The following is a 27,031-nucleotide window of genomic DNA, read 5'->3' as shown; positions in this document are numbered from 1 at the left end:
ACACACACACCCATCTCATCACACTCCTGTAAAACTCTTTTACAACCATTGTGCTACGGCTTCTGGCATAGTTTCCAGGAGCATTTTACAAAATGCTCTTCCCTTAATCCAATTTTCTTTGGACTGGATTAAACTCTTGCTTTTTTGCAAGACTAATTTCAATTGTTGGCACGAAAGACCCAGATGTCTCTCTTTGGTAAATACTGAGCTGGCTTTGCTCACAGCACTGTTAGGAAGCAGCCCACGGCCAGCACGCCATGCTTTTCTGATGTGCCCTCCTGGCCACTGGAACGTCAAGGGCAGGATTACCTTCACGTATTTCCCAGATGTCCGTTGCATAAACATCCTACCACAGAGGCTGTTCTGTGTCCAGTAACATCAGCACTCCCAGGGATGTGTTCCGGGCCCCCAGGCAGCCTGCAGCACAGCTCTGTGGTGATCAAGAAGGACCCCTCCTGGGTGTGGAGGAAAGGGAACCCTCCTGCACTGTCGATGGGCATGTAAACTGATGCAGCCACTGTATGCAGGTTCCTCAAAGAACTAAATATAGAGCTCCCATAGGACCCAGCAATCCCACTCCTGGGCATATATCCACAGAAAACTATAATTTGAAAAGATACATGCACCCCTACGCACACTATTTACAACAGCCAAGACTTGGAAGCAACCTACATGTGCATCAACAGAGGAAGGGATAAAGAAGATGTGGTGCATATATACAACGGAATATTACTCGGCCATGAAAAAGAAGGAAATCATGCCATTGGCAGCAACATGGATGGACCTAGAGATGATCATGCTAAGTGAAGTACTGATTAAGTCCAACAGAGAAAGACAAAATCACTTATATGTGGAATCTAAAAAAGAATGATACAAATGAACTTATTTACAAAACAGAAATACACTCACAGACACAGAAAACAAACTTATGGTTACAAAAGGAGAAAGGGAGGGCGAGGGATAAATGAGGAGGTTGGGATTAGCAGATACACACTATATATAAAATAGCTCATCGACAAGGACCTACTATATAACAGGGAACTACACTCAATATTTTGTAATAATAAGGAGAAGTAACCTGCAAAAAAACCAAAACAAACTGACTCACTTTGCTGGACAGTTGAAACTAATGCATTATTGCACATCAACTAGAGTTCAATAAGAAAACAAAAACTTCCCCCTCTGACATGAGCCATCATCCAGCCTCAAGGCTCACTGCCTCTGATAACTGGCATCTCACTGTGTCAGAAAAATCCTCTGAGAGGCTGGACTTCTTCCTAGGATGTGTGGTCCGTGCAGTCACAACAGGGCAAGGCTGAGATACAATGATGCCCTCGTGGGCACTGGGCCACCCACTCCCATGTCCAGCTGGGTCCCGATGACGGCTTAACATTTCCTTTCCCAGGGGCCTTTACGGGCTGATGGGCTGGAAGCTTTGATCTCATTTACCGGTGATGATCAATTTGGGATGAGGAATAAAAGAAGCCACAAGCCAAAGCCTGCCTTTCTTTGCTGGCTGGACCTGAGCCAGAGATGGAAAATATGCACTTTAGAATAAACGGGATTTTTAAAATACTGCTTAATGGCTCTCCTAGACATCCCTCGCGATAAGCCAGCGCTTTCCAAACAAACACTTATCCGCAGCGTTTTTACCTGGTGCAGCTGCGTGGTTTTGGTCCATGTCTGCCCTGGAAGGCCATTGCTTTTATCCTTTCCAACACAGATTAAAAGCAAATCAGATTATGGAAATGGCTGAGCCGCCTTCAGAGTAGTTAGGATGGGGGGTTTGGCATGTGCGTACGATATGGGAGGAGGGGGGTGGTTTGCAGGATCTGTGGAGCTTGAAGACTGCATCAGGATTAGGGCTGGCAGCAACAGAAACCCTAAAACAACAGGGCTCAGAAATGATGGAAACGTGATTCCCTCTCATGTAAAGGTGACCCTGAGGAATCGGCTCAGGGCTGGTGTCAGTCCTCCAAAAGCAGGGTCCTTGCATCTCCCCACTCCTCCACCCCTACTCACGGCCCCTGTCCTCACGGTGCAGGAGGCTGGCTCCCCATTTCAGGGGGCAAGCAGGAAGGAGAGGAGAGGAAAGGGCAAGCCGTATCTGTCTTTGAAGGAAGGTTCCTGGCATGTGGTCGGGGGAGTGGGCAGAGAGAGCTCTGCTTTGCCAAGGTCTGCAGTGATGGTGTCATTAGTTATTAGCTCTGTGACCTTGGGTGAGGCTCAACTTCTGTAACATGGGGATGACGGTGAGGATGGTGATGATGAAAATGATGAGGATGATGGTGATTGTGGTGACGATGGTGGTGATGGTGGTGGTGATGATGTTGATAATTATGGAGATGGTGGTGGTGGTGATGATGACTATGGTGGTGATAAAGGTGATAATTACGATAGTGGTGGTGGTGATGATGGTAATTGTGATGGTGGTAATGATGATGATGGTGATGATAGTGATACTATTGGTGGTGATGATGATAATTATGGAGATGATGGTGATGGTGATGATGATTATGGTTGTGATGGTGGTGGTGGTGGTGGTGGTGGTGGTGATGACAGTGGTGAAGATGATCTTGATGATGAAATAACGTAGCCTCATCACAGATGAGTCTAAATGAGACAAATGAGCTAAATTGTACAGTCCCTTGAACATGATAATGTGTTATACACATGACAGTTGTACAGGTGATCCATTTCTGACGAACATCTTTATTTTCTTGAAGGCTCACACTGCAAGACTACCTACTTCAGTTAATTAGAAGGCAACGATAAGTCGTGTTTGTGTATCAACAGATAATTATAAATATATACCCATTGCATTTTATATAAAGACAGACATTCAAAAACACTAGTCAGCATGCAACTCAATGAAGTTAGAACACACCCATACCCCATATACAAAAATCAACTCAAAATGCCTTAAAGACTTAAATATAAGACATGACACCATAAAACTCCTATAAGAGGGCTTCCCTGGTGGCGCAATGGTTAAGAACCTGCCTGCCAATGCAGGGGACACGGGTTCAAGCCCTTGTCTGGGAAGATCCCACATGCCACGGAGCAGCTAAGCCCGTGTGCCACAACTCCTGAGCCTGTGCTCTAGAGCCTGCGAGCCACAACTACTGAAGCCCATGCGCCTAGAGCCTGTGCTCCACAACAAGAGAAGCCACTGCAATGAGAAGCCCATGCACTGCAACAAAGACCCAACACAGCCAAAAATAAATAAATAAAAGTAAATTTTAAAAAACTCCTAGAAGAGAATGTACACAAAACATTCTCTGACATAAATTGCACCAATGTCTTCTTAGGTCCATCTCCTAAGGCAATAGAAATAAAAGCAAAAATAAACAAATGGGACCTAATCTAACTTATAAGCTTTTACACAGCAAAGGAAACCATTAACAAAAGGAAAAGTCAACCTATGGACTGGGAGAAAATATTTGCAAACGATAGGACCGACAAGGGCTTAATTTCCAAAATATACAAACAGTGTATATAATTCAACAACAAAAAACAACACAATCGAAAAATGGGCAGAAGACTTAAATAGACATTTCTCCAAAGAAGACATCCAGGTGGCCAACAGGCACATGAAAAGATGCCCAATGTTGCTAATTATTAGAGAAATGCAAATCAAAACTACAATGAGGTATCACCTCACACCAGTCAGACTGGCCATCATCAAAGAGTCTACAAACAATAAATGCTGGAGAGGGTGTGGAGAAAAGGGAGCCCTCCTGCACTGTAAATTGATACAGCCACTATGGAGAACAGTATGGAGGTTCCTTAAAAACCTAAAAACAACTACCATGTGACCCAGCAATCCCACTCCTGGGCATATATCCAGAGAAAACTAATTCAAAAAGATACATGCACCCCTATGTTCACAGCAGCACTATTTACAATGTCCAAGACATGGAAACAATCCAATCAGCAGATGAGTGGATTAAGAAGATGTGGTACATATATACAATGGAATATTACTCAGCCATAAAAAAAATGAAATAATGCCATTTGCAGCAACATGGATGGACCTAGAGATGATCATACTGAGTGAAGTACGTCAGAGAAAGGCAGATATCATATGATATCACTTATATGTGGAATCTAAAACATGACACAAATGAACTTATTTACAAAACAGAAACGGACCCACAGACGTAGAAAACAAACTTATGGTTACCAATGGGGAAAGGGGAGGGAGGGATAAATTACGAGTTTGGGAATAACACATACATACTATTATATATAAATAGATAAGCAACAAGGACCTACTATATAGCACAGGGAACTATATTCAATGTCTTGTAATAACCTATAATGGAAAAGAATCTGAAAAATGTATACATATGTATAACTGATTCACTTTGCTGTACACCTGAAACTAACACGATATTGTAAATCAACTCTACTCCAATTAAAAAAAACACTACTCAGAAAAGACAAGTTTTATTTGCCCAAACTTGTCTTCACATCAGACAGACGTGGTGCAGTTTTACACCGTATCCCGATGATTTGCTGCCTCTGTTCATCACACCTTGGATGGGAAGTACGAATTTCTGTCTCCCTGGTACCTGGGTGGGTGTCTAACGCCTACACCACGCTCCACAAAAGCCTTGCGTTGAATTAAATTCTGCAGTACTGTTAATGATCAAGGTGGTGGGTATGGGGGAGGGCTGGAGAAGGCAAGGCGAGAGAGCGAGAAGGCACAGAACTGTCAAGAACAGGGCAGCCTCAGCAAGGAAAAGAGAAGCCCAGATAACCACGCAGATTCCCTGCATCTATTTATGCCGTTCATCAGCAAGTCCCCAGGGAGCCTGCTGCTCATCACCCCACCTCCATCTCCTGCCTGGTCCAAGGCACTGGACATCTGTCCCTGGACAACGCCAACATCCAGGACCTGCCACCAGTCCCTCCTGCATCACTGCTGTCCACACAGCAGTCAGACTGATCCTGTCTGTACCCAGGTCAGGTTTCGCAACTGACCTTCCCCCAGAAGCAGAGCCTGGGTTGAGGGTTGAACGCAGGGAGGGGCAGGGAGCTCCAGGAGTGGGATGGGGAGGTCACGCAAGGAAGGAAAGTAGCCAAGGAGGGGGGAATTATCAGGCCAGCCACACCCAGGTGACTGGAGCGTAATATCATGGTGATGCTCTGAGAAGCACCTTAAAGCACTTTCCTCGGGTGAGCCGGGCTGAGAGGTGTGTGAGCCGGGGTATTTATACCCTGTGCTCAGTAGTTACCAGCGGGGCTATGTGCCTTTCGCCGATTTGCAGCTTGTCTCTCCCATGGGCCCCGTGTGTTCCAGCAAGCAGGGTAGGTATCCAACAAGAGTCAGGGCTTGCATTGGAAGACAGGTCGCTGTTCATGGAAATGGCAAGGAATTCCCAGCAGTTGTGGGTCGACCACCACCACCATCGGCTCCATCCGAGAAAAACTTCCAGTGGCTCCCATCTCACTCATGATAGACTCCAAAATCCAAGTAAGATAACAAGACCTGCCCCAGTCCCTCTGGCCTCAGCCTCCTGCACACACATCTGCTCGAGCTGCATCCCTCCGTGCCGGACCATCGCTGTTCTACTGTCCACACAGTCTGCTCCTGGCTGGGGCACAGCTGTCCTTTCCCTTCCTCACCTCAGCCAGGTCTCCGGACAAACGTCACCCCGCATAGAAGCCCTCTCCGGCCACAGTGCTGCAAGGGCTCCTCTGGTCAGCCTGTCCTCTCCCTGCTCAACCTCGGAACACTCAACGACCACGTAAAAAAGCACATCGTGCATTTCATCTACTTGCATGTCCACTCACTGTCTGCTTCCTCCCCCCGGGATGGACATTAAGCAGGGACCTGACCTGGCTTGTTCACTGGAGCCAGAACAGTGGCCAGCACACAGAACCCCTTGACAGATAACTATGTGTTGAAATAATACATGAAAGAGGATGAACCACGGAAGGAGGAAGAGAAGGGCTGTGGGACCTCAGGACTTACGAGGTTGATTCTGCCATGCACCGTCTTTGATTTGGAGGCAGGTGGGTTTACACCCTTTGTTCCTGGAACCGTGGTCACCAGGTGATCACAGAAGAGGATTTGGGGGTCTTTCAGGTAAACAGGAGAAGCTCTGCCTCTGATCAGTGGAGGGAGCTTGATGACTTAATCTCTCTAAACTTAAGTTCCTTAACCTGTTAGATGGGAGATACCTCATCCCTCTGTCATCAGAGCACTGTCAGCATTTAATGGAACCACTGGTGCTCCGTGGGCGTGTAATCCACGCTGCTTTTTCACTCTGTTATCACCTCCATTAGCTGCTCATCTCTGCGACTTAGGAGGGGCTGGGGGAGCAGTTTTCTCATGTTGCTTTTGCCAACTACAGATTGGCCCTTGCTGTCACCTCTACAAGGATTAAATCAAGAGCCGCTGCAGTTGCTGACCTTCAACACCCTCTGAAAGGAGCTCAGGGTGGAGACCAGGAATGAGGAACTCTGTGCTCTGGCAAAAACTGGCGGGACAGGTCTTCAGATAGTTAGAGATTTTCAGGAGACGGTTTTATGAGCCCAATGCTCGCACCTCCTCGTAACCAGGAAAGCACTAAAATCCTTCCTGGTGCCGTCTGTTCCGTGTGGCTCGCAGGAACCTGCAGGAGACTAGCAGAAACCTGCAAAAATATGTACTGACTGCATGCACTCCCCCCTCACCGAAACCCCACATATATGCGGACCTCCCCCCTCCCCTGCTACCCCTTTGGAGCGGTTGCTCAGAGCTGTCTGAAATGCTGTCTCCCAGGCTATAGTCCTCATTTTGCCCCCAATAAAACTTAACTCACAACTCTCACGTTGTGCTTTTTTTTTTTTTTTTTCTTTTGCGGTACGCGGGCCTCTCACTGTTGTGGCCTCTCCCGTTGCGGAGCACAGGCTCCGGACGCGCAGGCTCAGTGGCCATGGCTCACGGGCCCAGCCACTCTGCGGCATGTGGGATCCTCCCGGACCGGGGCACGAACCCGCGTCCCCTGCATCGGCAGGCGGACTCTCAACCACCGCGCCACCAGGGAAGCCCTGTGCTTTTTTTTTTTCAAGTCGACACTTTCTAAGAGGAATGTTGGCGATCGGGGGTGGAGCGCACGAAGCAAGTAGGGTTTGTGCCCGCTGCAGGGGACGAGGGCTTCTCTCCTTGCTCTGTGCGCTGAATATCACACAGCCAACGTGTGGGCGTGGGTCCAGCCGGATCCAGGCAAGGACCCCTCCCTTTCCTTAGCTTCTTAGTGGTTAACACATAAGGCAGCTCTGGAGCCGTCAGAAATCACAGCACAGTTTCCCACCAACTGTGAGGTCCCGGCGTGGCTTTCGTGAGTGGCGGCTTGCAAACTACACAAGAAACTCTTCCAAAGCGAACCTGTCCGAACACACCCCCAAGCCTCCTGCTAGAAGTACTTCCCAGTAAACACGGAGAAATCTGTATCCTGACTTTTCTTCTATTTCTCATCACAAGCTTTTTTTTTTTTTTTTTTTTTTTTTGCGGTACGCGGGCCTCTCACTGTTGTGGCCTCTCCCGTTGCGGAGCACAGGCTCCGGACGCGCAGGCTCAGTGGCCATGGCTCACGGGCCCAGCCGCTCCGCGGCATGTGGGATCTTCCCGGACCGGGGCACGAACCCGCGTCCCCTGCATCGGCAGGCGGACTGTCAACCACTGCGCCACCAGGGAAGCCCTTTCCTTATTCTTAATGTCTGAGCTGTGGCGCTTTTCCAGGGTTGGAAGACCCGTGAGGGATAATTTCGTGTTTCAGCTTGACTAGTCAGGGGGCACCCAGATATTTGGTTAAACATCATTCTGGGTGTGTGATACCAAAAGGCGCATTTCTCCCATCCCAGGGGTCTGTCGGCAGGGCTCCAGGGTAAAGAAAAAGACACTACCTTGGAAATGGTTCCAAAGGCAAGAATCTGGCCCTTTTGGGGACATGTCATAATTAATCACCGTCCTCTTAATGTCCTGCTTTTGCTACATTGGAACGAAAAGGAATAAGCTTTCTGACCTCACCTGTCTGGGGAAAGCTGTGTATGATAAATATTTCAAAGTACACTGAGACAGGCTGTCCAATGACTACATGTAAAACATACTTTTACTAAATGTCCTTTGTTATGGTTTTAATAACGTATAACAGACAAAGTATATTAGTGCGTGTGTGTATGTCTGTATAAGTCTGTGTGTGTGTGGTGAAGGCACTGGATGTTTATATACGTATGTGTGTGTGATACACACAGAAACGCACCTACAACTAACGATTCCACACGTCAGGGAAGTGCATAAATCCAAGCCCAAGAGTCATTGAGACGTTCTTGGCATTAAAAGGTCTCAGACACGGTCATGTTACCGAATATATCATGGAGCTGCTGTGGACTTTTGTTTTTCCATCTGAAAATGGAGGTCCCCAAAGTCCCTTCACGATCAGACCACCTGTCATCCTGGTGGAAACCAGAGAGGGGATCTAAGTCATAAGCGACCTGTATCAGGAAGAGGCAAACTCCCTCAGGAGCCGGCCCCGCGGGACTCATAGCGCCGGGTAGAGCAAACAAGACGAGACCAGGCTCACCCTGTAGAGAGCACACAGGGGAGGGGGTGGGAGGTCTGCGACACCGGGTACTGAATTGTGATGCAGACGGGTCTCCCATGAGGTTAGAAAACGAGCTCAGCTCCCACGGATGCTGTAACATCCTCAGGCTGCAAAGCTCCCTGGGGCTCCCTGGCTGCGGTCACTGTGGTCACGAGAGCTGTCCGGGGTGAAGGAAGAACTGCAAAGCTGCACTGAGAGCGCATCTGGATGACAGCCCACTCCTAATGAGGAACGGCTTTCTCGTGGGCTCTCCCTGCCTCTCGAGAAGGAGAGGAATGCATCTGGTGGCATCGGTTTAGCCATTTTCTCAATGGTCTCTCACAATCCTTGGATTCAAACATCTCTTTCACAGCAAACAAAAACTGTAGACTTTTATCCTGGACACATGTGTGTCATCCGTAATCTTGAAGGTGCGTGTCTTTGGAGGTGATTTCTTGCCCCATTTCTCCCCGGGCGTGATGGCCCTCAGAGGTGGAGAATTCTTTGAAGACAGAAAGCATGCCTCCTTTTGTGTAGTTTTGGGTTTTTATTTTTATTTTTTAGAAAGTGTGTTTTAATTCCTTCTCTCTCCTAAGCAGGGCCAAGCACAGGAGATGCAGGGGTGAGACTGTGCCTGGTACCAGCTGTGCGAGCTTGGGCAGGGCACTCCGCCTCTCAGAGGCCGGGACGGGTCACATAAAGGCACGGCGAGGGTCCACTGAGCTCAGCCGGTGAGAACTCCTACGGCTGCACCCGACCCCCAGCACAGCTTACACGCGGGACTGTTGTTAGTGATGACGGCGTGCAGACTACTGCACGACCACAATGAGTACCGCGACTAGTGCTAGTGTAACTGCTACTCCAACTATCGCATTTACTAGTACAACTGTAGCATTTACTAGTACAACTATCGCATTTACTAGTACAACTGTAGCATTTACTAGTACAACTATCGCATTTACTAGTACAACTGTAGCGTTTACTAGTACAACTATCGCATTTACTAGTACGACAGTAGCATTTACTAGTACAACTATCGCATTTACTACTACAACTGTAGCATTTACTAGTACAACTATCGCATTTACTAGTACAACTGTAGCATTTACCACTACGACAACTGCTACTACCATTGCTGCTGCTACGATTGTGACTGCCGCTACGATGACTGCAGGCATGAGTACTGTAACTAGTACCACAACCATGAGGTTTGCTACTACAACTATACTGTTTACTGCTACAACTACTACTGCTGCTGCTACAAGTTCCTACCACTATGACTACAGCAATGTGTACAACTGCTACTGTTATTATCCTTACAAGTACAGCAATTCCAGTGACTACAATGACTGCCACTACTGTCACGGCTACTATCATTTTTGCTACTGTTACACCCACCGCTATTACAATTAGTACTGCAACTCTTACGGTCACAACTCTTATTACTACAACTACAACAGTTGCTACCGCCATAAAAGGTACCCCTCCTACACCCACCACAACTATTACATTTACTGCTGCAGTTACAACTACTACAACTACTATGGTTACAAACACTACTATAATTATTACCAGTGCTGTAACTATTACAGCCATTAGTACTGGTATAATTACTACTACAACTCTTAGGGTTACTCTCACAACTGTAACACTTACTACAACTACTGCTACCACTGCTGCTACAATTGTGACTACTGCAACAGTGACTACAGCAATTAGCGCCACGACAACTGCTACTATTATTATTACAAGCACAGCAATTCTGACGACGACTGCTAGTACCATTATTGCTATGGCTACAGCTACTGCTGTGACACCAAACGGTACTCCTAGGACTACGACAGCTACTACTGTTACTATCACAACTGCTACAATTACTGCTACAGCTACAGTGACGGCTACAACTATTAGCATCACAACTCCTATTACTACCACAACTACAACCGTTGCTCGTGCTACAAACACTACTATTATTACCACCACTACTACAATTATTGCTACTGGTCCAACTACAGTGATTACAACCATCACTACAGCTATTATGTCTATGACGACAATTTTAACAACCACTACAACTATTACAGACACTACTATAATTATTACTAGTGCTACAATGACAATTATTACAACAATGAGTGGTACTACAATGACTACTACAACGATTACATTTACTACTACAATTATAACAATTACCAGTACCACTGTTACTACTGTTACAATTGTTACTGTGGCTACAACTACAATTACTACAACATCTAGCTCCAGGACAATGATTACTGCTAGACCTAGTGCTGTTACTACTGCTAAGCTGCTTCTGTAATTATTTCTCCTCCTCTTCCTACAACTAGAGGTACTACGTCAAATACTACTACAACTATTTTTACAAGTATCGCAACCACAACTTCTGTAACAACTATCGATACTACTATAACTAGCATTGCTACTACAATGACTACAATTATTGCTACTACAACAATTATTGCCCCTATTGTTACTACGGCTACTACAATTTGCTACTACAACTACTGCCACTCTTGTTACTACTGCTAGGATAACAACTACTACAAGTATTGTTACTATTAATACAACTATTGCCACGATTGTTACTAATGTTACTATGACTGCTACTCCTACTCCAATCATTGCTACAACAACAACTACTACTGCTATTATTGCTATTACTGTTAAAGAAAAACCAGAGCAGGACAGAAAAAGTGGTAAAAACAGACTTGATTCAGGACTATTGCAACAGAGCAAAGAGAGCTCAGTATAGAGCCAGACTCAACTGCAAAGGCAGCACGGGCAAGTGGGGATTTACAGCCACGGAGCAGGGGAGGGTCAGTGGATGGAAAACTACAAACAGGAAAATTAGGGGTGAGGGCATTCTGGCTAAACTGACCCCACAGGATTCCTGCTGAAGACAGGGAAGGGTGACTAGATGTCACCTGGGGGGTGGGGCGTGCAGGATGAAGAACCTAATCAGATATTGAGATGAGCAGATACGAAGTTGACCAGACATGGAGATGACCAGATACGAAGGGGGTGGGTTCTGGTTAAACCGACTAAGCGTGGCTCTTGCTAAAACTGGACAATGCAGAAATGTACACAAAAGTCCAAAAATCAGACCTCACTGAAGAATTTAGGGGAGCCTGACAGAGTCTGGTTGAGGAGACAATTTTTGTCACTACAACGACTACTAACATAGCTTCTGCTATTAAGAGGAGCTCCTACTGCTTCCCGGTGGAAGACCCTCAAGTCAGATACCAGGGAGGTGAGAACCTTGGCTGCTGCTACACAGCGTTCTGTGACCACTTCCCTGGGCACTTCCCAGCAGAACCCAGATGACTCTCCACCAGGGGGTCTGGGTATTTCTTCCCTAGAAGGAATTTCTGCCCTCCATCTCTCAAATGCTAGACCTTAGGGGTTTTCCAATAGATGGTGACCACGTTTGGAAATTAACCATTGGCCCCAACACTTAGATACAAGTCATTTCCTTTTCCTGCGCCTGACACTGTCTGAATTAGCATCCCGACTCTTCCACGTTTACAAACTGTGTGACCTTGACACTGACTCAAGCGTTGTGCCTCAGCTTTCTCATTTATAAACATCGGCCAGAGGCTGTCTTCCTTCAAGGGCCGTAGTGAAGATGCTGCAAGTTAAGACGTGCCCTGCGCCCTGAGCAGGGCTGAAATCCTAGATATCGTGGTCGAGTATTTGACCACATTCTGTTCTCGTTTCATGCCTGACTCTCACATATAATTCACGTGCAGCAAAGACTCCACGGACTGGCTGAATTGCTCCTGACCCAGCTATGACTCAGACCCAAATGGGCCTCAGGGGGCCCTGCCATATGGTACCCCCCCTCCTGGTTCTGAGTCCCAGTTGGACCCAAGAAAGTATGTCACAGGGAAATTCTAAGTTGAATCTCTGTCTCAGAAGACCCACTGCAGAGGATGGTCACCAGGATTAATATGGCAGGAGATTACCTACCTCATCCCCTCAACACCTGTAGGTCAAGGTCAGGGTTAAGAATCATATTTTGCACTCAGCAGCTCATGCATACACACACCGTTCACTGACACGCACAAGGGCACTCACCAGGGACGGAGTCAGCGATTCCACAGATGGCACGGGACCATCCCACTTCCATTTTCTGCGTATCCAATAGGGTCTTCCAGAAAGTCGAGCGACTCTCCTGAGTGTCTGAAATGATGAAAAGGAAAAAAACATTTCAGCAGATTCATGGATGCCCGGTTCTTAAAATATCCCGTCTTAAGATAGATCTCCTTCCCATACAATTGTAACTCTTTCTTTGGAGCACATACCAGTTGAGGATTTTAGCCAATACTTTAATTCTTAGAAAAGTTTTCAATTCCACATTTTCATGTGGGAAGACGTGTCCCCCTCTTTAAGGAGCACTAATCTACAGAGGAAAGGATCAAACACATGACAGTCAACTCATGTTGATTCTGTCCCTCAGAGGAGACTATACAAATTATTTAGTCATCATCAGAAAATCCTATTAAAGACATTTTATCCCTGTTCCACGGCTTGATAGATTTGAAGACAAGGATGACTTGGCTATGACCTGATTTTTGAAAAACTTGTGAAAATCATCATCTGTTTTGCTTTCTGGTTTTTGATGTCTTTTTGAAGTGTGGATCAAGAATCATCCCCTCTTTACACTTTCTAACTGCTCTGGAGGCAAATAATTTGCATAACACAAAAAATGTTCGATTTAGGGGATAAATCTATTTGGCTGCAGAATTCATTCATTTACTTAGAAAGTGGTTTCCTCTCCACCACCTGAGTCTGCAGCTCTGCACGGTTACCGAGTAGAATACAGTTAATTGTATTAACGGTATTGAAAATTAACACTACTTTGGGAGCAATAGATAATTCTATAATGGTTTCACTGTGGAATTTTTTTTTTCTTTTTTTGCGGTACGTGGGCCTCTCACTGTTGCGGCCTCTCCCGTTGCGGAGCACAGGCTCCGGACGCGCAGGCTCAGCGGCCATGGCTCACGGGCCCAGCCACTCCACGGCATGTGGGATCCTCCCAGACCGGGGCACGAACCCGTGTCCCCTGCATCGGCAGGCGGACCCTCAACCACTGCGCCACCAGGGAAGGCCTGAATCTCATTTTATTACTAAAATCTTTTTTTTAATTGAAGTATAGTTGATTTACAGTGTTGTGTTTCAGGTGTACAGCAAAGTGATTCAGTTATACATACATATTTATCTATTCTTTTTCAGATTCTTTTCCCTTATAGGTTATTACAAGACATTGAATATAATTCCCTGTGCTCTACAGTAGGACCTTGTTTATTTTGTATATAGTAGTGTGTACCTAATGCCAAACTACTAATTTATCCCTCCCCCACTTTTTCCTTCTTTTTCAATTACTCTGGTTTGTATTTTAGTTGGTTTTTTTTTTTTTTTTTTTTTGCTGTACACAGGCCTCTCACCGTTGTGGCCTCTCCCGTTGTGGAGCACAGGCTCCGGACGCGCAGGCTCAGCGGCCATGGCTCACGGGCCCAGCCGCTCCGCGGCATGTGGGATCTTCCCGGACCGGGGCACGAACCCACGTCCCCTGCATCGGCAGGCGGACTCTCAACCACTGCGCCACCAGGAAGCCCTTTAGTTGGTTTTATACATAGCAATATGTCCAGCTAAACTCCTTCTGTGATTCTGGTATAGGAGTGCCACTAGCTCCTGTTTTTTGGGGGGTTTTTTTGTTTTTTTTTTTGCGGTACGCGGGCCTCTCACTGTTGCGGCCTCTCCCGTTGCGGAGCACAGGCTCCGGACGCGCAGGCTCAGCGGTCATGGCTCACGGGCCCAGCCGCTCCGCGGCATGTAGGATCTTCCCGGACCGGGGCACGAAGCCGTGTCCCCTGCATCGGCAGGCGGACTCCCTGCGCCACCAGGGAAGCCCCAGCTCCTGTTTTTTTAGACATGACATTGATTTCTCCCTCTCTGAACCCCTATTAGTCATTTTAATTGGAGTTTGGACATGTAGGAGTAAGTCACAGTCTTGATAAGATTCTGCTCTGTGGGTCAGCCTTGGGGGATGGGCAGCTCCTCAGGGGAGGAGAAAGTGGAAGACATCCTGGGGGAAGGAGATTCTGCTTGTAGGGATGGGAGGCAGGTGAGAACGGTCATCCCCTCTCTCATCCACCTAACACATTTCGCTTCTTTGTGAGGCAGGTCCTGGGAGGTGTGGACAGCCTCCCATTGGAAATTCTCCCTGCTCCCAGGGAACATCCATTGTACTAGGAGGGATAAACGGTGACCAGAAAAAAGAAATGAAGAACTAAAGAATTGATATGGGGACTTCCCTGGTGGCGCCGTGGTTAAGAATCCACCTGCCAATGCAGGGGACACAGGTTCGAGCCCTTGTCCAAGAAGATCCCATACGCCGCGGAGAAACTAAGCCCGTGTGCCACAACTACTGAGCCTGCGCTCTAGAGCCCGTGAACTACAACTACTGAGCCCACGTGCCACAACTACTGAAGCCCGCATGCCTAGAGCCTGTGCTCCGTAACAAGAGAAGCCACTGCAACGAGAAGCCCACGCACCGCAACGAAGAAACGAAGAGTAGCCCCCTCTCGACACAACTAGAGAAAGCCCGTGCACAGCAACGAAGACCCAACGCAACCAAAATAAATAAATAAATAAAATAAAATTTAAAAAATTAAAAAAAAAAGAATCTGATATGTGTCTTGAGGAAGTAAACAGATGGTGGGAGAGGTCCCTGTGAATGGAAAAATCAAAGCACGTCTCTCTGAGGGGGTGACATTCATCTTGAAGCCCGAGAAAGAATGAACAGCCAGGAAAGGAGCACAGGAGACCATTGAGGACCAGTGGGTTAAAGAACAGAAAGAAGCCTGGTGTGCCTGAAATGAGGAGGGCAGGTGAGAGAGTGGGCTGAGATGGGGAGACTGACGCCCCAGAAGATCACCCTGGGTCCTGTAGGATACGGTGGGGAGATGGAGAGTTTAGAGTCTGTGGCTTGGAGGTAAGGCTGTGCAGGTGGAGGTGAGGCTGTGGAGCTGGAGACGCAGCTGCCTGGAGTGGGAGTGGGAGAACGGTGACCAAAGGTGGGATGCTTAGGAGACTAAGGCTGTGGTCCATGTTCATGAATGTGTCTGGGTCTGGGCTGGTGGCTGCCATGATGGGGATAACTGGACATGTCTGTCATGGATAGAATGAGCACAGCCTAAAAATGGATGAAATATAGGGAAGGAGGAAGAACCAAGCTTCCCTTTTGGTTTGAGCAACGGAACGATGCTATTTACCAGGATGAGTTGTAGGGACTAATTGTGTCCCTCACCCAAAATTCCTGTGTTGAAGCCCTGCCCCCCAGCAGGATGGTGTTAGGAGGTGGGTGTTTGGGAGGTGATTAGAGGTAGATGAGATCTTGAGGGTGGAGCCCCCATGATGGGATTACTGACCTCATAAGAAGAGAAAGAGACCAGATCTCTCTCTCTACCATGTGAGGACACAGCAAGAAGGATGCCATGTGTAAGCCAGGAAGAGAGTCTCGCCAGGAACTGAATCTGCCCACACCACGATCTTGGACATCTAGCTTCCAGAACTGTGAGAACATCAATTACTTTTGTTTAAGCTACCCACCCTCTGGCATCTTGTTACGGCATCTTGAGCTAAGACATTGAGGTGTGGTGGGCTTTTGTTGGTTTTGCCTTATCCAAAGGCAGTGCCGCTGCCTTTCTTTTGGTGAGCGACCCTAGAGGCCCTTTTTTTGTTTTTTTTTTTTTGCGGTACGCGGGCCTCTCACTGTTGCGGCCTCTCCTGCTGTGGAGCACAGGCTCCGGACGCGCAGGCTCAGCGGCCGTGGCTCACGGGCGCAGCCGCTCCGCGGCACGTGGGATCTTCCCGGACCGGGGCACGAACCCGTGTCCCCTGCATCGGCAGGTGGACTCTCCACCACTGCGCCACCAGGGAAGCCCAGAAGATTCATTCTTGCTCATGCTCTTCAGAAAGCAGAATAAATTAGAATGCATTTGAAAATCAAGGGGGTTGATGCTCCTTGGAATTTTCCATTTGGGTGGCAGTTGGTGGAATTCAAGTCCTGTCCCACTCCTGGTTTATGCTGATCTTTTTCCTGTATTTGTGGTTTTTTTTCCCTAATTCTACCTAAAAGTGAGTATCTTACGGGCATTAATATTGGGTTGGTGTAGATACAGCAGAGAACAGCGAGTGACCCAGGATGGGATGACCGGAAACTAGAAAACATGACGACTGCTTCCTGCCGGATCCTCCACTATCCCACGACAGGATAATACATGTCAACCCACAGCTGAGATTTCCTGAATGGAGGTACATTTGGAATTATCACAGGAAAACACAGTTCATGACAGGTGGAGGTTTTCATACTGACTTATAAAAATATGGTTGAGGACTAACCACAAAAGATCTCATAAAACTAATCCTAGTTACATCCAATCTTTCATAAAATCTGCCTGCTTCCCATGCTGGAAACGGATTCTTTCATTTACCTTTGCTGATACTTTGAAAATGTATAAATTGACTAACTCTTACTCACATTTCCCTATTTGTCTTGGGCTACATTTTCCAAGTTCAAAACCAGAGTCAAAGAAAAAGGACGGTTGGAGGAAATTCTGACATCCTGACATCCATCTCTCTTACCCAAAGGCAGAAGCACTGCTAGCCTGATTTTCCATTTGCAAATCAGAAATTGGAATATTTCTAAGAAAACTGGAACAGATTAGCTTGGCTCCAGGGGTGACAGTCATAAAATATCCAAGCATTTATTAAAGCGGGAAGACCTAGTCATAATTTTCCAAGCATGCCCCTTGTGATTTAAAATGCAGAATTCTATTGTAGGGGGCGGGGTGAAGATGGCAGAGTAGGAGGATGTGGAGTTTGCATCTCCTCGTAACCAGGGCACCTCCTAGGCACTGCTGGGGGACCTCAGACCCCTAAGGAGATGGGAGGAATCCCCGCATGACTGGGAAGGATGTGGACAGGAAGGAGTGGGGGTATGAAACGTGGAGGCGGGACGGGACTGGTGTCCCTGAGGGATGGCTGGGAGAGGGGAGGGGTTCCCACCCTCAGAAAGGCCCACTCACGGTGAGGGGATCAGCGGGGACGGGGAGAGACCTTCAGGGGACTGGAGGATCAGAGGGGAACAAGGCCAGCATCTCCCCTGCCTGCTCGGCCCTGGCGAGCCAGCTGGCATCCCGGGGCTGAAACTCTGCCCTCTGGAGCCCCCTCTGGCCATGTGTGTCCTGGGTCTAAGCCCCCTCTCCCCCAGGGCCTCCTCCGGCCTTTTTTTTTTTTTTTTCTGCTATTGTGGTTCTGTTTTGCTTTGTTGTTGTTTCATTTTCATTTTTACTTTTTCTAATATATTTTTTATGTTTCTAATTTTATTTTATTTCTTATTCTTTGTTATTGTTCTGCTCTTTTTCGTTTGTTCCTTTTTTTCTTTCTTTTGCCACGCCATGTGGCTTGCGGGATCTTGGTTCCCAGGCTGGGGGTTGGACCTGAGCCCCTGTGGTGGGAGTGCCATGTACAAACTGCTGGACTAACAGAGAACCTCAAACCCCAGGGAATATGAAGCAAAGTGAGGTCTCCCGGAGGTCCTCATCTCGGCACCAAGACCCGGCTCCATCCAACTGCCTGCAAACTCCAGTGCTGGAGGCCTCAGGCCAAACAACCAATAAGAGAGGAATACAGCCTGACCCATCCAAAAAAATGAGACGACAAAAAAAATGTTATAGATGAAGGAGCAAGGTAAAAACCTACAAGACCAAATAGAGGAAGAAGAAATAGGCAACCTACCTGAAAAAGAATTCAGAGAAATGATAGTAAAGATGATGCAAAATCTCGGAAAGAGAATGGAGGCACGGATTGAGAAAATACAAGAAATATTTAACAAGGACCTAGAAGAACTAAAGAACAAACAAACAGAGATGAACAACACAATAACTTAAATGAAAAATACTCTAGAAGGAATCAAGAGCAGAATAACTGAGGCAGAAGAACGGATAAGTGAGCTGGAAGATTAAAATGGTGGAAGTAACTGCCGCGGAGCAGAATAAAGAAAGGATGAAGAGAACTGAGGACAGTCTCAGAGACCTCTGGGACAACACTAAATGCACCAACATTCAAATGATAGGGGTCTCAGACGAAGAGGAGGAAAAGAAAGGGTCTGAGAAAATATTTGAAGAGATTATAGTGGAAAACTTCCCTAGCATGGGAAAGAAAATAGTTAATCAAGTCCAGGAAGTGCAGAGAGTCCCATGCAAGATAAACCCTAGGAGAAACACACCAAGACACATATTAATCAAACTAACAAAAATTAAATTCAAAGAAAAAATATTAAAAGCAGCAAAGGAAAAGCAACAAATAACATACAAGGGACTCCCCATAAGGTTAACAGCTGATCTTTCAGCAGAAACTCTGCAAGCCAGAGGGAGTGGCAGGACATATTTAAAGTGATGGAAGGGAAAAACCTACAACCAATATTACTCTACCCAGCAAGGATCTCATTCAGATTCGACGGAGTTAATTAAATTAAAAGTTAAATTAAAAGTATGCCCCAATCAGCCCTGCTTTTGCCCCCTCTCACCTGGGTGGGGAACAGATGCCTGAGGGTGGACCTCACGCAAAGGTGGAGGGGGGCAAAACCAAAATTGAGCCCCAGGGGTTATGCTGGGAATACAAGGGATACAAAAATACATCTACAAATGGAACAGTATTCACAGAGCACCTGCTGAACACTAGCAGAAGACCTCAGACACCTTAAAGGACAAGAAAAATCCCCACACAACTGGGTAGGACAAAAGAAAGAAAAAAAGAAAAGAGGAAAAGGAAGGGACCAGCACCCCGGTAGGGAGCTGAAGGTGGGGAGAGGTTCCCATGTTCAGAAAAGCAATGTCATGGTGGAGAAGTCATCTGGGGCAGAAAGGGACTCTAGGGGATCAGAGGGGAATGCATCAAACGTCTGTGGAAGGCAGGACAAAGTAAGAACTGCACGCACGGTCCTTGCTGCAGCCCTGTGCAACCCAGACTGAGTTGTGTGTCTCCAGGTGTGGAGGGGAGCTGGGTGCTGGAGAACAGACCAGGGATGGGACAGCTGTTGGCTGTGAAAAGGCAGCCTGAAATGACAGAAATAAGGAGCTCCACAAATGGGAAGGTTTGCAGAAGAAGCCTCAGCCACCATAGAAGCAAGGCCACTGTAGAGTGGCACACAAGGGGACTGGCCACCACTGCACAGCCCTTCCCCACCCACCGGTCCCCATCTCCATGGGCACTGGGAGGGGTGCCCATCTGAGCAAGCTCACCCGCCCCACAAGCCAAGTCTTCCTCCACCTGAGCAAGGGAACTCCCATAAGGTTATCAGCTGATTTTTCAGCAGAAGCTCTGCAAGCCAGAGGGAGTGGCAGGACATATTTAAAGTGATGAAAGGGAAGAACCTACAACCAATATTACTCTACCCAGCAAGGATCTCATTCAGATTCGATGGAGAAATCAAAGCTTTTCAGACAAGCAAAAGCTAAGAGACTTCAGCACCACCAAACCAGCTCTACAACAAATGCTAAAGGAAATTCTCTAGGCAGGAAACACAAGAGAAGACCCCAAAAAACAAGCCAAAAACGATTAAGAAAATGGTAATAGGAACATATATATCAATTAAGTACCTTGAATGTAAATGGGTTAAATGCTCCAACCAAAAGACCTAGACTGGCTGAATGGATACAAAAAAATAAGACCCATATATATGCTGTCTACAAGAGACCCACTTCAGACCTAGGGACACATACAGACTGAAAGTGAGGGGATGGAAAAAGATATTCCATGCAAATGGAAATCAAAAGAAAGCTGGAGTAGCTATACTTTTATCCGATAAAATAGACGTTAAAATAAAAACTGTTACAAGAGGCAAGGAAGGACACTACATAATGATCAAGGGATCAATCCGAGAAGATATGACAATTATAAATATTTAAGCACCCAACATAGGAGCACCTCAATACATAAGGCAAATGCTAACATCCATACAAGGGGAAATCGACAGTAACACAATAGTAGTAGGGGACTTTAACACCTCACTTACACCAATGGAGAGATTATCCAAACAGAAAATAAATAAGGAAACACAAGCTTTAAATGACACAATAGACCAGATAGATTCAATTCATATTTATAGGACATTCCACCTGAAAGAATGGAATTTCTTCTCAAGTGCACATGGAACATTCTCCAGGACAGATCACACCTTGGGTCACAAATCAAGCCTTGGAAAATTTAAGAAATTTGAAATCATCAAGCATCTTTTCTGACTACAGTGCTATGACATTAGAAGTCAATTACAAGAAGAAAACTGTAAAAAACACAAACACAGGGAGACTAAACAATACACTAATAAATAACCAATAAATCACTGAAGAAATCAAAGAGGAAATTTAAAAATTCATAGAAACAAATGACAATGAAAACATCATGACCCAAAACCTATGGGATGCAGCAAAAGCAGCTCTAAGAGGGAAGTTTATAGCAATTCAACCTCACCTCAAGAAACAAGAAAAATCTCAAATAAACAATCTAACCTTACACTAAAGCAACTAGAGAAAGAACAACAACAACAAAAACCCCATAAATGAAATAGAAATGAAGAAAATAACAGCAAAGATCAATAAAATTGCTCCTTGAAGAAGATTATCAAAATCGAAAACCTTTAGTCAGACTCATCAAGAAAAAAAAGGGAGACGATGCAAATCAATAAAATTAGAAATGAAAAAGGAGACATTATAACTGACATGACAGAAATACACAGGATCAGATGAGACTACTACAAGCAGCTCTATGCCAATAAAAATGGACACCCTGGAAGAAATGGACAAATTCTTAGAAAGGTAAAACCTTCAAAACTGAACCAGAAAATATAAACAGACCTATCACAAGCAGTGAAATTGAAACTGTCATTAAAAATCTTCCAACAAGCAAAAGTCCAGGAGCAGATGGCTTCACAGGTGAATTCTATCAAAATTTCGAGAAGAGCTAACACCCATCCTTCTCAAACTCTTCCAAAAAATTGCAGAAGGAGGAACACTCACAAACTCATTCTACGAGGCCACCATCACCCTGATATCAAAACCAGACAGAAATACTACAAAAAAAGAAAATTACAGACCAATATCACTGATGAACATAGATGCAGAAATCCTCAACAGAATACTAGCAAACAGGATCTAACAAAACATTAAAAGGATCATACACCATGATCAAGTGGGATTTATCCCAGGGATGCAAATGATTCTTCAATATACACAAATCAATCAATGTGATACACCATATTAACAAATTAAGGAAAAAAAACCATATGACCATCTCAATAGATGCAGAAAAAACTTTTGACAAAATTCAACACCCATTTATGATTAAAAACTCTCCAGAAAGTGGGCATAGAGGGAACTTACTTCAACACAATAAAGGTGATATATGACAAACCCACAGCAAACATCACTCTCAATGGTTTAAGCTCAAAAACTGAAAGCATTTCCTCTAAGATCAGGAACAAGACAAAGATGTCCACTCTTGTCACTATTATTCAAAATAGTTTTGGAAGTCCTAGCCACAGTAATCAGAGAAGAAATAAAAGGAATACAAATTGCAAAAGAAGAAAATTGTCACTGTTTGCAGATGACATGATACTATACATAAAAAATCCTAAATGTGCCACCAGAAAACTACCAGAACTAATCAATGAATTTGGTAAAGCTGCAGGATACAAAATTAATGCACAGAAATCTCTTGCATTCCTATACTCTAACAAAACAAAAGATCAGAAAGAGAAATTAAAGAAACAATCCCATTTACCATTGCAACAAAAAGAACAAAATACCTAGGAATAAGCCTACCTACACAGGCAAAAGAACTGTACTCAGAAAACTATAAAACACTGATGGAAGAACTCACAGATGACACAAACAGATGGAGAGATATTCCATGTTCTTGGATTGGAAGAATCTATATTGTGAAAATGACTATACTATCCAAAGCAATCTACAGATTCAATGCAATTCCTATCAAATTATCAATGGCACTGTTCACAGAAGTAGAACAAAAAATGTTACAATTTGTATGGAAACACAAAAGACCCTGAATAGCCAAACAATCTTGAGAAAGAAAAACAAAGTTGGAGGAATCAGGCTCCCTGACTTCAGACTATACTACAAAGCTACAGTAATCAAGACAGTATGGTACTGGCACAAACACAGAAATATAGATCAACGGAACAGGATAGAAAGCCCAGAGATAAACCCAGGCACATACGGTCACCTAATCTATGACAAAGAAGGCAAGAATATACAATGGAGAAAAGACAGTCTCTTCAATAAGTGGTGCTGGGAAAACTGGACAGCCACATGGAAAAGAATGAAATTAGAACAGTCCCTAAGACCATACACAAAAATAAACTCAAAATGGATTAAGGACCTAAATATAAGACCAGACACTATAAAACTCTTAGAGGAAAATATAGGAAAAACACTCTTTGACATAAATCACAGCAAGATCTTTTTTGATCCACCTCCTGAAGTAATGAAAATAAAAATAAACAAATGGGGCCTAATTAACTTAAAAGCTTTTGCACAGCAAAGGCAATAAACAAGACGTAAAGACAACCCTCAGAATGGGAGAAAATATTTGCAAATGAAGCAACTGACAAAGAATTAATCTCCAAAATGTACAAACAGCTCATGAAGCTCAATATTTAAAAAAAAAAAAAAAAAAACCCAATCCATAAATGAGCAGATGACCTAAATAGACATTTCTCCAAAGAAGACATACAGATGGCGAAAAGGCACATGAAAAGACGCTCAACATCACTAATTATTAGAGAAGTGCAAATCAAAACTACAGTGAGGTATCCCCTCATGCCGGTCAGAACGGGCATCATCAGAAAATCTACAACCAACAAATGCTGGGAAGGGTGTGGAGAAAAGGGAACCCTCCCACACTGTTGGTGGGAATGTAAGCTGGTGCAGCCAGTATGGAAAACAGTATGAAGGTTCCTCAAAACCTAAAAACAGAGCTACCATATGACCCAGCAATCCCACTTCTGGGCATATACCCAGAGAAAACCATAATTCAAAAAGATACATGCACCCCAATGTTCACTGCAGCACTATTTACAATAGTCAAGACATGGAAGCAACCTAAATGTCCATCGACAGTTGCATGGTTAAAGAAGATGTGGTACATATATACAATAGAATATTACTCAGCCATAAAAAGAATGAAATTGGGTCAGACATGTGGATGGACCTAGAGTCTGTCATACAGAGTGAAGAAAGAAAGAAATTATCATATATTAACGCATATATTTGGAATCTAGAAAAATGGTACAGATGAACCTATTGGCAGGGCAAGAATAGAGATGCAGATGTAGAGAACGAATGTGTTGACACGGGGGGAAACGGGGGGGTGGGATGAATTGGGAGATTAGGATTGACATAAATACACTACCATGTGTAAAACAGATAGCTAGTGGGCACCTGCAGTATAGCACAGGGAGATCAGCTCCGTGCCCTGTGATGACCTAGATGGGTGGGATGGGGTGTGGGAGGTCCAAGAGGGAGGGGATATAGGTGTACATGTAGCTGATTCACTTCATTGTACAGCAGAAACTAACACAACATTGTAAAGCAACTATATTCCAACTTAAAAAATACATGTGATGTTTGATTGGAAAAAAAATAAAACGCAGAATTCTAGATCTTTAAGCTAAAATTTTTGGTTTGAAAAGATACATGCACCCCAATGTTCATAGCAGCACTATTTACAATAGCCAAGATGTGGAAGCAACCTAAGTGTCCATCAACAGATGAATGGATAAAGAAGATGTGGTGCATATATACGACGGAATACTACTCAGCCATAAAAAAGAATGAAAATTTGCCATTTGCAGCAACATGAATGGACTTGGAGGGCATTATGTTAGTGAAATAAGTCAGACAGAGAAAGACAAATACTATATGATATCACTTATATGGGGAATCTAAGAAAATACAACAAACTAGTGAATATAACTAAAAAGAAGCAGACTCACAGATATAGAGAACAAACCAGTGGTTCCCAGTGTGGAGAGGGAAGGGGGAGGGGCAATATGGGGGAGGGGAGTAAGAGGCACAAACTACTACGTGTGAAATCAGTAAGCTAAAGAATATATTGTACAGCACACACAGGGAATACAGCCAGTATTTTATAACAACTACAAATGGAGTATAACCTTTAAAAATTGTGAATCACTATATTATACACCTGTAACTTATATAATATGGTACAGCAACTATACTTCAACTAAAAAAATAAAAATTTTGAAAGAGTGACCTTTTCCTTTCTAAATAACTGACAGAACATTTTGGGAGTATGCCTCCATACGCAACGTTGGCAGGAAATGCCAGGGTGGATTGATTACAAATAACAACCAAAATAGAGTTTTCAGCCTCAATTAGGTTTTGGAGTTTTCTGCACAGATTTAATTACCTGGAAAGGTGCCCACCTCCTTGTTTTTCTACTGTGCTCAGACTAATGTTGGCTCTCAGCAGGGACCGTCTTCTCTCTGTGAAAGCAGGAGGATGGGGGCTTCTGTCCATGACTCTCCAGTGCTGTGATGGGTGTCTGCAAATGCAGGGCCATGAGCTGCACAGCTCTGGGGAAATGAACCTGCTACTGCCAAACTCATTTACAACAAAAACAACGCACCAAGTCGCCTATTAGAAGCTCCCTGGGTGTGATTTTGGTGCAGACATAAGCCTGTTCAGAGAATTTTAAAGGAAAGTAGATGAAAGATGAAAAAACCCTTTAGAGCTCCAGACGGTTCTCCAAAACAGAATCTGATTTGCAAAACTTGGGCAGTGGCTCAGGGGAGCTGGGAGGTTTGCCTCAAGAGTGCTGAGTACCGTGCAGACAACAAAAAATATTTGAATGTTCCAGATAGGAGCACAGATGGGAAGGGTTCTCCAGAGAATAAACGAAATCCCACCAACCGTCTGAAAAATCAACCAATTTCCTAGAGCCCTCGTTACACCCCTAGGGGACTAGAAATCACATAATAATAAAGCTTGCATCTTTCAGTAAGAGGTAACATTGAGCTAATTTACTTGCATAATTAAGACAAATTGCTCGAGTTGGAAAAACCAGCAATCCAGAACATCTGTTACAAGGCAGAACCTCCCAACCCACTTTGCAGTCACTGAAGCTTTTAAAGGGCATCTCCTCTGTCCAAACGCTCTATAGTATCAGATGTGCAGATTGCAAATACTGTCTCCCATTCTGCAGAGACACTGTCTCTTTGCTGTATGCTTTGTTTCCCTTGCTATGCAGAAGTGTTTTTAGTTTGTTGCAATCCCATTTGTCTATTTTTTGCTTTTGTTGCCTGTGCTTTTGGGGTCAGATCTATGAAATCACTGCTGCCAAGAAACTCTTCCTGTATGTTTTCTTTTAGGTGTTTTAGGCTTTTCAGATGGGACGCTGAAGTCTTACTACATTTTGAGTTAATTTTTGTGTATGGCATGCGATAAGGGTCCAGTTTCATTCTTTGGCATGCGGATATCCAGTTTTCCCAACACCGTTTGTTGACAAGACTGTCCTTTCCCCATTGTGTCCTTGGCCCCCTTGTGGAAGGTCACTTGATGGTCTATGCATGGAACCCAAGACTGAGTAATGGGTAGACCATTCTCCTGTGGCCAGACAACAAATAGGCAACGGGATGCCAGAAATTTCCACATAGTCCTTGAATCCATGTCTATAATTGAATTCACTAAGTCCCACCCCCAGATCCTCCCCAATCCCTCCATCCCTGTCTTTCCTGTCTGGCCCCAGGAATCCCAGGCTAACAGTTGAATGTGGCCTTTCTCCACCCCTTCAGCATCTACACTCACCCAGAGTCTTGGCTGTATCTCTCCCAACTCCCTCTGTCCCTCCATCACCCAAATCCAGGTTTTCCCAAAGTTTATGCAGGTCTCCCCACTCTGTGCTTGCCCCCAGGGGCAAATCCATTCTCTGTAGCCATACCAGAGTGGTTTTTCCATAAAACTCACCAGCTGCGCCCAAGAGAACCCGGTCCCCTCAAAAAACAAACAAACAAACAACAAAAATAAAACCCCCATATTTTTAAAAGAAAAAAACAGCTCCTAAAAACTGTCTACTTAATGCAACTTTTTAAAATGTTTTCACAACTGCATCCCCTGTAGATTCTGAAAGAACCAGCTTTTACTTTTTATTTTTTAAAGAAAAATTTTAACATCTTTATTGGAGTATAATTGCTTTACAATGGTGTGTTCATTTCTGCTGTATAACAAAGTGAATCAGCTCTATGTATACATATATCCCCATATCCCCTCCCTCTTGCATCTCCCTCCCACCCTCCCTATCCCACCCCTCTAGGTGGTCACAAAGCACCC

General features: G+C 44.9%; 1 long non-coding RNA gene across 2 annotated transcripts in view; it reads right to left on the bottom strand.

The window, feature by feature from the left end:
• The window catches only part of LOC307179934, a 117,535-nt gene that overhangs the window by 11,573 nt on the left and 78,931 nt on the right, over window positions 1–27,031 (bottom strand). For both annotated transcript variants that reach the window (XR_013825615.1, XR_013825616.1), the window contains exon 2: window positions 12,675–12,779. This is a non-coding gene — a long non-coding RNA (uncharacterized lncRNA). The remainder of the gene's footprint in view (window positions 1–12,674; window positions 12,780–27,031) is intronic.

Source organism: Stenella coeruleoalba (genome assembly GCF_951394435.1).
Source record: "Stenella coeruleoalba genome assembly, chromosome: X".
Taxonomy (NCBI): Eukaryota; Metazoa; Chordata; class Mammalia; order Artiodactyla; family Delphinidae; genus Stenella; species Stenella coeruleoalba.
Note: the sequence above shows the minus strand (reverse complement) of the source record. Positions and strands in the feature narration are given on the sequence as shown.